Here is an 11357-nt window from a genome sequence, read left to right as displayed (position 1 = left end):
GCTTAAATGTGTTTATTTTCTTTATTCTATATTTTGTCATTTGTATATCATTAAGAATTAATAATAATCATTGTAATAAATTGTTTGTAATTTTACTGCTCTTTAAGGGCGTCCTTGATTGACAATAAGAAATATTGTATTGTCTTGTAAAAAAAACCATTCAAACGGGAAAACTTTGTTCTTGTATAGCATTTCCAGTGTAATGGGTTCTCCGTATATAGGAGGAACATTATTACAGGTAAACAAATATTTACCTGAAATGACACCTGAGTCACGTGTTCTGTCTTAACTTGCCAAAACGGAACCAGGTAAAGTTGCGACACCTGTCGTACCGACATAATGGATTAAACCGGAAAAGAAGCCTCATTCACAGAGTTATTTTGTAGTAGTTCCCAAATTCCAGAAAATTAAACAAGTGGTAGGTTCATATGATTTTGCACGAACTAAACCTGAAAAAAATACATGTAAACAAAAACTCTAAAAATGGCGTCCTATTATACAAAAATATTTGTTATAAGTAAATCGCCCACTCGCTTGAGTCAGAAGTTACACCTATAGAAGCTGATGGATCAAATTAACCAGTAAGGTTTATGAACAATATATAAATCAAAACATAAGCCAGTTTGAATTTCAATGGGATTTGATTGATACTGTTTCACTTTCCAATTAACACATAATTGTTATGCAAAGAGTGCACAATTTGCTGCACATTTCTGAATTGTTACTGGATAATGATATCTTAATCCTGCAGAAGACTGCTTCTGTCAAGAGAAACGAATAGCAGATACATAAGAGTGTCAGTCAATCCAGTAAACTTCTGGACAACATAATGTTTACATTATTTAAAACAAACAATTTTTCATTTGGCATGAAAACAAAAAAACAAGAATATAAAGGAATCTTGTGATTCATTTTGAGGATTTGAAACAGAATTCCAAAAGTGGAAAAATAATCCCTCAAGTATGGAATCAACTCTTTTACACATTTGTAGTGATTTTGTCAAAAGATGTACATGTATGTATTTTAAAACAGCTCTGTAAGCACTTTTGAATTCACAACAACTTAATTTGGGTAGCATCTTTAAGTGAACTTTTCCAGGTACTGATTAATTTGGTTTGAACTAAGAATGGGAAGTTGACAATCAAAAAGTTTAAATAATCTGATAAACAATAAAAATTTAAGTCCAAAGAAAAACAGACATTATATACATTGACCAAAGAAAAAAAAAACCAACAGTCTACTAAAAAAACTTACTTATGATGGAGCAACATGCAAAAATGCCATTTATTGTTCTTTGTACACATGTATTACATTGTGTACCCTAAAAATTTGACATTGTAAGATTAATAGACTGATAGTGAGGTTTGGATCAGATGGTTGAGTATTTGAAAATGACCAGATAAATAAGGATACTATGTACATTGTAATGACAAAATGATATCACTTGTGTCACATTGGACTACAAATGTATGCTAAAAATCACAGCATAAGATATTTAAAACAACCCGAGTGAAACACCTGTGTAATTTTTGATTTTATAAAAATGGATAATTACCACGTGAATCACTGTTTACATTTACTCGGAAGAAATTGTTCCCAGTATTCCTTATTTTGATTGGTTAATTTGTTACCTGGATACAGGACGCTCTTATATATTTCTTTGTTTCTGGATTCCCGGTACAATTGAAATCTTTTTCGCTTTAGAAAAAATAAAAAAAAAGTTACTGCAAGTTTTGATTATCCAAATATCCAAAATCGATTTTACATGTACATATATGCATATTGGTCAATCATTTTTTCCCAAATTAAGAGGGAGGGTGTGTGTGGGTTATCCTACATTGAACTTTTGATGTTGTCCTTAACTATATAGCTTTTGTACAGCTACAGTATAACTGTATGATACTGTATGGTACCTGTAGGTGATTTGCTTAATTCTGTCAAAGGCTGTAGGATTTTTTTCTTTTGAGTAGTTTGTGGTAGGTGCAGTCTCTTGTTCTGACTTGTGCTTTTGATTTGTAATGTTACAATGTCTGATTAATACAAAATTATAAAATTTCAAGGCTCATTTGTTACACCCCAAAAAATGTGGTGTCACGTAAACTAACTTTGGCACTCATACCACTTCTTATATGTCTTGTCTAATAAATGTGCAATACTTTTAAACCACATTTTTTGAGGTGTAACAAATGAGATTTTATATTTTATAATTTTATATTAATCAAGTCATTGATTTATACATGTATTATAATTGATTAAACTTTGAACTTAGTATACCCAGCATTGATTTTTTTCAGTGAGAACGTGCTGAAGTGCCCTTTTTAAAAACGCGCCCCTCTATTTTCAAATCCTAGCTGGAACACTGCCCAGCAACATTTAAATGATGCTATATTGCTTGATCAAATTGTGTTAAATTTAAGAAGAACATTTAAGCACAGAGTCTGTCAGGTTGTAGACCACCATCATGCATGTCCAATAAATTCTGAATCCTGAACATTTTACATGGAACTTTGGTCAATAAATACTCACTTTGAAAAATAGCTTATTTTACACACTCAAAATATCTATTGAGAATATTGACTAATACAGTAATACTTTGCATTTAAATGCTTAAATGCAGAATTATATTGCAAGTAACTGCATATAAAAAACATAAAAGAGGTTTGAATTGAAAATCAAACTTTTGAAACTACTTGAAATAAATTAAAAATAATGAAGTAATAAAAATGGGAAATAAATATTGCATATAACCACTGAAATATAGGTATTACTAAATTTGCATGTATGTGTAATTTATTGTCCAATAAAAAAATAAAAGTTCGACATTTAAGTGAAAGGAATTATGAAGATTGTTGCAAAATATTGAATTATTACTAATTTTGAAAGCCAAATGATTTTCCCAGGAATAAATTTTTGATGAAAAATAGAGTTATCTCCCATGGAATGTGAAAATTTAACATGAATAAATCTTGTGCATGTATCAAATTTTGTATATTTGGGAAAAGTGAAAAAGGTAATGCAGATTAAGCCATCATAGTCAGATATACAGTTTTAAGTTGTATTTGATTATGTATGGGCGGCATGTAATATGCATAGCATCAGCTAGAACTCACACATATTTATTACTGTAATTACAACTTTTAATGAGACTTGGTATCAATAGATTTCACATTTGATATCATCATTACCTATCTTAAATCAAAATCAATATGATTTACAGGGGCGAATCCAGCCATTTTAAAAAGGGGGGAGGGGGGGTTCTCAACCCAGAGTAAAGGGGGGGGGGTTCCAGCTATATTGAGCAAAACTTTGTTGAAAAACTTTTTTTTTATTAAATTAAAATTTATGTTTTTGGTAGGTAAGGCCACACCAATTTAATTTCTTGTTTTACGGATTTTTGGACTCCAAAAATTGGGGCGAGCGAGCGATTTGAAAATTTTAATAAAATAATATTTATTTTGCAAATTTTTGGGGTGAAGCTTGAAAAGTAAAGGCGAGCGATTATATTTTTTTTTTGTAAACATAAAATAGTAGGTTTGGCAATATTAAAACTTGATTTATCACTTGTACTTTGACATTTCTTTAATTTATGAAGTATTTTTCCCTGTTCACCAATAAACAATTGAATAATTAGTTTTGGTATATGTATATATGTGTGCCAATTAATGAGACAATTCTCCATACAAGTCATAATCAGGTTGGGAACAACCCCTCGATTTTATAAATATCCTTTTTATGAGGGGTCAATATAAGTTACAATATATTTTTTTGTAAGCAAAACATTTTAGTACAAAAGAGCTCATATTTTCCCAAAGAACTATATATCTATCTGGTATTAAATGGTCAAAACATGCCCAAGAATTTTGTAATATTCCTGGACTTTAGGCCATGTTAACACATTTACTTTAATATTATTCAAAATAAGTGGACCCCTCTTTAAGAATAGTAATGTTGTTTAAAATATGATGTATTTCTCCTCTTTTCAAGTAAATTTTTTTTAAGTTCTTCGAAGGATTTGTATAGTAACACTATGCAAATCCTTGGTATTTCTTTTTTCTTTTTTACAACATAAAATGACCCCTTATGTGCACTGTCTGAGGGATAATAGCAAATACAGGTCATAGTACGTACGGCAGGGCTTTGACCCAGACCAAACAGCAAGCTATAAGGGACCCCAAAATTATAATGTACACAATTCAAACAGGAAAACCAACGATCTAATTTATATATATACAAACGGGAAAATACCAAATAATATTTATGAACATCAACGAACGATATCTAACTGCTGAACGACAGGACCCTGAATCAATCAGGACAGGTGCATAAACATGCAGGGGGTATGGATAGTTTTGTATCGCCAGCATAAAATGATATTGTAGTTGAAGGCATTTCTTTCCGAAGTTCTTTGAAGTTTATTACTAACAACGAACATATTTTGATAGGGAATCTAAGTAAGGGGAAAGGAAACCAAGGTTTTGTTCTGTACAGGTATTTTCTTCTGTTTTCTGTTTATATCGGAGCACTCCCATTTGGGATAAATGAGTTTCATGCTGAATCAAATATTATCACAGACATTGACACAGTGTACTTGGGTGCTTATATGTTTAAAATCGTTATAAATACAGGTTAGATTGTGATTATAAAAACAAGTGCAAATATCTGTTTATAATATTTACAAAAAAAACGGTGCGGGAAATGGACGCGATTACATTTCCGGATGCGGGAAGCGGGAATATAAAAAAAATAAAAAAATTCTGCTTTGAAAAAAATAGGTGCGGGCGGGTCTGTCGAACAAGGAATTAAATTGGTGTGGCCTAAATATAAAAGGTTATTGCCAATTTTATCAAATTTTTATGTGAATTTTCATTAAATAAATAGTTGAGATGGACCAAAGTCTTGGAAAACAGCAGATAGGTCCAAGGTCTTTTCTTGTCAAAGATTTCGTAAAAATTACCTATGCAGAGGTAATTTAGGGATTAGGACATGACAGGTGGCATGAACATGTATTTATATTATAATGACAAATTTGACCTCGTCTGTTCATGAGGTCAACTACTTCAGACATTCTTACCTGTCTAAGTTTGGACAGGTGAGATAATTATAGATAAATGATAAAAACATTATTCTACATGTATGTTATGTAAAATACAAACGATTATAGATAAATGATAAATACTGATCATTCTACATGTATGTTATATAAACGACAAACGGTTACTGCATTAAACATCCAGTCGCAAATAAGAAATCAAAGGGGAATCAACCTACATGCATGTAATACCATGCGCTTACTACAGTGCTATAAAAAATCCTAGTTCGAACTTTTCATTTCTTTAATGTATAACATACATATTTAACCGGATTTTTGTGTCAAAAATGTCGGTTATTGATTTGGGGATGTACGGCGGGTGGCCGGGCGGGCAGCAACCAAATGTTGTACGTGCATTTACTCATGAAGCGTTCAACCAAACCTTTTAAAATTTTAATATGTTGTTACTGACAACAAAATGGAGGTCAAGTTCAATAATGACGATTTTGACTTTTACCGTTCAGGAGTTACTGTTCTTGAAAGTTTAAAAATTGTTGTGTCAGTGCATTTACTCATGAACCGTTCAACCGAACCTTTTAAAATTTTAATATGTTGTTACTGACAACATAACGGAGTTCAAGTTCAATAATGACGATTTTTACTTTTACCGTTCAGGAGTTACGGTTCTTGAAAGTTTAAAAAATGTTGTGTCCGTGCATTTACTCATGAACCAGTCAACCAAACCTTTTAAAATTTTAATATGTTGTTACTGACAACAAAATGGAGGTCAAGTTCAATAATGACGATTTTGACTTTTACCGTTCAGGAGTTACGGTTCTTGAAAGTTTAAAAAATGTTGTGTCCATGCATTTACTCATGAACCGTTCAACCAAACCTTTTAAAATTTTAATATGTTGTTACTGACCAAAAAATGGAGGTCAAGTTCAATAATGACGATTTTGACTTTTACCATTCAGGAGTTACGGTTCTTGAAAGTTTTAAAAATGTCGTGTCCGTGCATTTGCTCATGAACCGTTCAACCAAACCTTTCGGTTCTTGAAAGATTGAAAAATTGTGTTACCTGAGTATTATTGGCAGATTATACAACAGAAATGGGATTCATTAACTTTAGAAGCATTCTATGTTTTAGATATTTTCAAAATCCTAGGTAGGTGGACTTAGTAATTTTTTCTTACTTTATGCATTAAGGGCACACAGTTTGTCCTGCTAGAAGGTCATTTTCTATCTAGTTTATATGTTGTTATTGTTGACAACATGGAAGTCAAGTTTGATATTGATAATCATAAATTTTACCTATTAGGAGTTTTGGTCCTTGTAATATTGATAAATGCCAGAACACAAATAAATGTTAAAGAATCCGGTTTACTGTCATTTTGACAGCTCTTGTTTAGTTTATAAAAATGTTTTTCTGTTACAAATCATGATGTATTAATTGTTTTATGTGGTTGTCGTTTGTTTATGTGTTACATATTTGTTTTTCGTTCATTTTTACATAAATTTTCTCGTTTGAATTGTTTTACATTGTCTTATCGGGGCCTTTTACAGCTCACTATGAGATATGGGCTTTGCTCATTGTTGAAGGCCATACGGTGACCTATAGTTGTTAATGTCTGTGTCATTTTGGTCTTTTGTGGATAGTTGTCTCATTGGCAATCATACAACATCTTCTTTTTTATATTAACATTTGAAAATGATATTTCTTATATATGCATATAACTGGGAAAGTCTGACAGGTATATCATATTTACACCATGCTATTATGCATTATTAAAGCAAAATGATAGCTTTCAATTATTTAGAACAGGTTCTTTTTAGGAATTTTTAAGTAACTTTTCCTGCATTCTTAAAAAATTTCTAGATCACTTCCAGCTGACGTTTTAAAGATTGTGATATAGTGACACCTACATGAATGGTACACCTACATGAATGGTACACCTACATGAACCATATGTATTTACTTAAGAACCAATGATATTTTGACCTAGTCAGTTTATAAAATTATCAGGTCAATTTTTTAAACACCTTGAGACATAACAGCCTGTCAAAATTCAAAGGTGATAAAATATACATGGACAAGTGTAGATAATGTTAACCTTGAAAACTAATGGTCAGTAAAAATAAAAATATGAATTTAACAATTCATATTTTTATTTTTATTAGAAATTACATGTATATAGTCATATCATTTCAGATTTCTGATTTAAATTCAGCCAAAAAATTGCATGTAGCATTTGTTTTATTGGCTTTTGTTTTCATTGATGAGTATTGGGCCTTGGTGGCCAATTGGTTTAAGTAGTTCTACTACTGTAGACACATCCAGTCAACACTGAGGTTGTGAGTTTGAACCTCGCTCGTGCTGGTGCACTCGACTCCAATCTTATTTAAATAGGATTGTTAGTTTTCCTATTTAAAGTCGTGGTTTTCTTCAAGACCTCCACCAATAAAAACTAGCCGCCACGAAAATAGCCAAAAAGTGCCATTAAAAAACCAAAAATAAATCAATCAATCTTGTTGGGTATATAATTAATTATAGGATTGTCTGGGGTCTTCTTTAAAAAGTGGTTTGCTTGGTTACTGTTTCATGATAGTTGGAAAGTGTGGGCACTTTTTGAATCTGTCAGTCACCTCACAATAGGAATTTTTGAATATGTTGAATGAACTAAATCAGGATTTTTAAGTATATAGAATCGAATCTGTTGTAAACCTTCTTCCTGTTTTCTGATACTTGAGTCTTAGGTATGCTTAGTAAGACAACATGTTCAATCTAGTTTGAATAACATACATGTACTAAAACAATTTACTGTTATAAAATTTTATAAAAAGTGATTTTACAGTGAATTACCTGTATTTCTTAACAGACAAAAAATAATAAATAAAAAATAAAACTTTTGAACCCATAAGATCCTTTAGTTGAAACTTTAAAAAAGATTTTTCGTATCTGTGCCAATTTACAAAGTGTTTAATTGCCTCCAGTGGGTTATGTATCAGTTTGCTACAAAAGTTAAGGTGTGTCCTTTCCCCAAGATCAATTTTAAGTTGTTAGGTGCTAAATTTTATGGTTGTATAAATGTAATTGATGAAATTTACCTGTCGGAGACAGTTCTACCTACATTTGTATATTGTTTAATGTAATGTAACAAATTTAACTATGCTTTTCATGTCATTAAAATATTAAAGTACAATTACGGAAGTTAAAAATTAAATAGTTCTGTTGCGTGTAGGAGGATTAAGAAATGCTGATATTTAACTGGTAGTATTAAATGTTCAAACTAATGTACTGCATTACTCATAAACATGCAATTATTATTAGCTGTTCTGAGTTTGTGAGATTTATAAGATCATTAAAATTAGCTTGTCTGCGTGATACAAAGCATTCTTATGGTAAAATCACTTATAAATCATGTACAATTTAGTATACTTTCTGTTTCAAATTTTATTGTAAGATTTTTTGTGGATAGAGCTAAAGAAGTGCAAATTCTGAAATACGTTATAAATAACACATGTAAGGGAGGTTTTACCACCAATGTTTAACATATATCATACAATCGACATTGCACATGACATAAATATTAGTTACAAAAAACTTATTTACATACTAGATAGTAAGATTGTTAGAATTTGAATAATCAATTTACTATTCCACAATCTTATGAAGAAATATTATGTAATAAGTTTGTACAAGAGTCTTGCAAAAAAATGAAATAAAGACAAACTGTCTGATTTTTTAAGTTTGATACTTTATCATTTTATGAAAAAAATTGTCAGTTTTCTTTGGAGATTTTGTAAACATTAATTTATGGTTAGAAAACATGTTGCCCATTACAAAATACATGTATCATCATAGTATGAGGATTTTTTTGTATAAGATTTTACTCAACATATGGTAGCTAGTGGATTAATATTACTCCATAATCCATATTCACATTCTCCTGGGAGAAGGCAGAACATGTAAGGAGCTCTTGACAATCTGTGCAAGTAATGCTGTTTTTTTTTTGTTTTTTTTAGACTTTCGAAGATTTACAGCTTTTCACAGTGCTATGTCTATTTTTGAAGATTGTGTGCTGGTCACCTTTTTGAGTCTATAGAGTTTAGACATTTTGATTATTTTTGTAGTTGGGTTGCTGATTGTCTGATGTATATCCCATATTTTCTTTTTACTATCCATACTTTAACCTTCTGTTTCTTATGTCAGAGTAACATATTTTTATAAGCACTTTTACCTACAATAGACATATGTCAGAGTAACATATTTTGATAAGAACTTTTACCTACAATAGACATATGTCAGAGTAACATATTTTGATAAACACTTTTACCTACAATAGACATATGTCAGAGTAACATATTTTGATAAGCACTTTTACCTACAATAGACGTATGTCAGAGTAACATATTTTGATAAGAACTTTTACCTACAATAGACATATGTCAGAGTAACATATTTTGATAAGCACTTTTACCTACAATAGACATATGTCAGAGTAACATATTTTGATAAGCACTTTTACCTACAATAGACATATGTTAGAGTAACATTAGTATACAAATCATGATGTATTGTTATATGTGTAGATGTTATGCTGCCCATCAAGGGTCCTTGATTGGAATAATAAATATTCTTATTCTTATACATATAAATAAGCATTAGAAGCACCAGTGTGATCATTATCTTGTCAATCTTGATTTTACCAAATGATAATCTTGATTTATAAAATCACTGTTCTGACTAGTGGTCAGTAATGAGGTCTTCTGGGTAATAAATAAGATATAATTGAGCCAAAGTAATTTGTGAGCATACTCTAGACCTCATACAATGATGCATGTGGGATTGTGTCAGTTTAGATTAAGGTAAATGGTAGTTGAATTGATCGTAATGGTGTTTAGTAGTTGCCTACAGAGGATGGGATAGACATTGTAATGGTTGTCTTGACTTGATGTCAGTCTGTTCATGACCATGGTCTCTGTTAGATTTATTCACAGGAGTTTGAAATCTTAGCAATAAAGGTGTATAAATATGCCAAACTAGACTATCACAGAAGAGCTTCCCTCGAAGAGAAATGGCTTCTCTCTTCAACTGTTTTTAGACTAAGATGCATATAAGGGTTTAGATGATAATAAAGGGTAATTGAATTGATCCTAATGGTGTCTACCTATAGAGGATGGGCATAGACATTGAAATGGTTGTCTTGACTTTATGACAGACCATCCATGGTCTCTATTAGATTTATTCACAGCTTTTTAGACTTGGGGCATTAAGTATAAGATATTTACATATGGTATAGACACCTGTCTAATATTGAATACTGTATGTGGACATCAACATAAATTTGTTGTTTATTTTAGTGTTGTGGTAGACTGGCAGTATTTGTAATGAAAAATTATTGTCTGATTCTTTTTGTATCAACACAGCTTTTTGGACTGAATCTTTGAATTCAATATATGATGAAAGTAATAATTATGTGATCTACCCTATCTTAGATTGTTTATAATGTAAAATTGAGAACGGAAATGCTGTTTGCAGTATAGTTTCGATTTTTTTCTGCTGTACCTAGTGAGTCATGCCGTAAAGCTGGGGTATTAATGTTTTTTTTGTCAAGTGTAATATACATGCATGGAATATAAAGGGAAATAACTATTTTATACTCACAAAACTTTAATTCTAAAATGTACATCCTTGATGAAACAAAATGACAGGGATTATAAGTACATGAAAGGTTTGAAAACACTAGCTGCACTGGCCCAAGCAATTTATTTCTTATTATATCAAGTATAACAAACATGGAGGTGAAAAGCACCTTATGACTGGCAGGAACAGTTTCTCTGTAGAAGTTGTGATTTTCAATCCTGTCGGTAGGGTGTAGTTTTATTCAGATGTAATTAATGTTTTTGATGTTAATTATCGTTTATTGATCATGTTTTGGCTAAATACCACATTAAAAGTAACATTACTTATCATAAGTAATGATAAACCTTTGCCAGTAGTAAGTATTAACTCTCTCATCCTCATCATGTATATACCTCAAGGGAAATAATTTAAGATGAGAGTGATTATATAAAAATCGGTGTTCGGTGCATCAGGTCAAAAGTTTTTTAAACACCTGAAACTTTGATGAAGAAGAAAATTATCTTTAATTTAAGATCTACACGCAGAGAGAAAATGCACTGAAATAAAACTTAAAACATTATATTTATCAAAAATGTGCCTTTTCTGCTTTTTCAAAAGAGTTTATATAAAAATTGGTAGTTTTGGTGCATCAGGTCAAAACACCTGAAACTTTGATGAAAAAGAAAATTTTCTTCAATTAAA

At 30.9% G+C, this 11357-nt stretch overlaps 1 protein-coding gene across 8 annotated transcripts in view; it reads left to right on the top strand.

Moving 5' to 3' along the window:
- The first annotated feature begins 264 nt into the window (after window positions 1–264).
- LOC143080883 (protein phosphatase 1 regulatory subunit 16A-like) overlaps window positions 265–11357 on the top strand; it is a 66960-nt gene continuing 55867 nt past the window's right edge. For all 8 annotated transcript variants that reach the window (XM_076257033.1, XM_076257030.1, XM_076257028.1 and 5 more), the window contains exon 1: window positions 265–418. The gene's annotated coding sequence lies outside the window, so the exon portion shown is untranslated. The remainder of the gene's footprint in view (window positions 419–11357) is intronic.

The sequence above is a fragment of the Mytilus galloprovincialis genome, chromosome 6 (assembly GCF_965363235.1).
Source record: "Mytilus galloprovincialis chromosome 6, xbMytGall1.hap1.1, whole genome shotgun sequence".
NCBI classification, from domain to species: Eukaryota; Metazoa; Mollusca; class Bivalvia; order Mytilida; family Mytilidae; genus Mytilus; species Mytilus galloprovincialis.
Note: the sequence above shows the minus strand (reverse complement) of the source record. Positions and strands in the feature narration are given on the sequence as shown.